Below are 1,513 nucleotides of genomic sequence, written 5' to 3' on the forward strand. Positions count from 1 at the left end.
TTTTTTTAACATTATGATAACAGAAAATCAACTAAAGATCGGACGGTAATTTATCAGTGAGTATGATGATTCTCGGGATATATGAAATCCTAAAAACTAAAACTCAAAATATCATTCCATTGCCGGGATTTGAACCCGGGTCGCCTGGGTGAAAGCCAGGTATCCTAACCGGACTAGACGACAATGGATGTTGTGATAGGCTGGATTGCAGTTAGTTGTAATTGAAAGTTTCAGATTCTTCGGTCGCCCACGTTAGTTCAACCTATTTGATCCTAAATGCTAGTATAAAAGCAGTAGAGGAAGGGCGTGGTCATTGTAGGAGTTAAAAAAAATCCTTTTTGCTAAATAATTAGCAAAATCGACCGTTTTGCTAATTTTTAGCAAAACGATCTGACTAAAATCGGTTTTGAAAATTTACTTCTTCGAAACATACGAGACTATTTAGTCCCGTGTGTTTAGTGGACAATTATTGGCCACTAAACATAAGGCAGAGAACCCACGGGACTACTAGCCACATGGGTTTGTTAGTAGTCCTGTGGGTTTGTTGAGCACTCGACAAAACGTACAAGAGTAATAGTCTCGTATGCTAAGCAGAAACTCCCTCGAGCTCGCCCAGCAAATCCACGGACTACAAATGTACGTGAGTAGTAGTCTTGTACGTTAAACAGAAACTCCCTCGAGCTCGCCCAACAAATCCGCGGGACTAGTAGTCCCATGGATTTGTCGGGCTATATAAGCCCCTGCTGTGCCCTAAAAATTAGGGCACAACATCTCTCCCAATCTCTCTCGTTCTCTCTTTCTCTCTCCTAGCCGAAATCCCCAATCTCAATCTCTCTCCCCCAATATTCCTCCCTCAATCTCTCTCCCTCATTCTATTGATTCTCTCCCAACTCACCTTTTCCTCCCTCAAATTTCTCTTTCTTATCCTCTCCAAACTCATACCCTCCAAATCCTAATTAAGATCTTCCCCAAAGATCACTCCGGCGTTGTTGAAATCTGACACAGTTTAGTCTCTCTGATGTCAACGAAATTCAAAACTTCATCAATGTATAAATTTCTTATTTTTTCATAATTTTCTCTGTATTATTAGTTAATATTGTAGTTTGGAAATAATTGTATATTTAGAATAAATATTTTAATTATGATAATCAATAGGAAAAAAATCTAATTTGCATATGGTGAATTTTAATTCTTTAGTTAAAATGGCGAATTGAATACCGGTTATTTACTTATTCAGTGAAAAACTGAGTGTTAGAATGAATAATATATCTATATATGAAAGAGGATCTAGAAAAATATTTATATTATCTAGAAATTACAATTTCGATGGAATGATGGAGAAAATATACAAAGTTACTAGAATTAATTATGCACAATATGCCACTAAGGTCTTTTGTAATTGTCCGATAAATGGAAAAAGAACAATTGCTGTAGACACCACCAATGATCAAGAATTGAGTGGCATGACACAACTTACGGAAAAGCAAATCTTAATCAAGTTGTTCATTGAAAA

At 36.5% G+C, this 1,513-nt stretch overlaps 1 non-coding gene across 1 annotated transcript; it reads right to left on the reverse strand.

Annotated features, from left to right (window-relative positions):
* Positions 115-188, reverse strand: TRNAE-UUC. Its single transcript has one exon. It is a non-coding gene; the product is annotated as a tRNA-Glu (tRNA).

Source organism: Asparagus officinalis, chromosome 2 (genome assembly GCF_001876935.1).
Source record: "Asparagus officinalis chromosome 2, Aspof.V1, whole genome shotgun sequence".
Lineage (NCBI taxonomy): Eukaryota > Viridiplantae > Streptophyta > Magnoliopsida > Asparagales > Asparagaceae > Asparagus > Asparagus officinalis.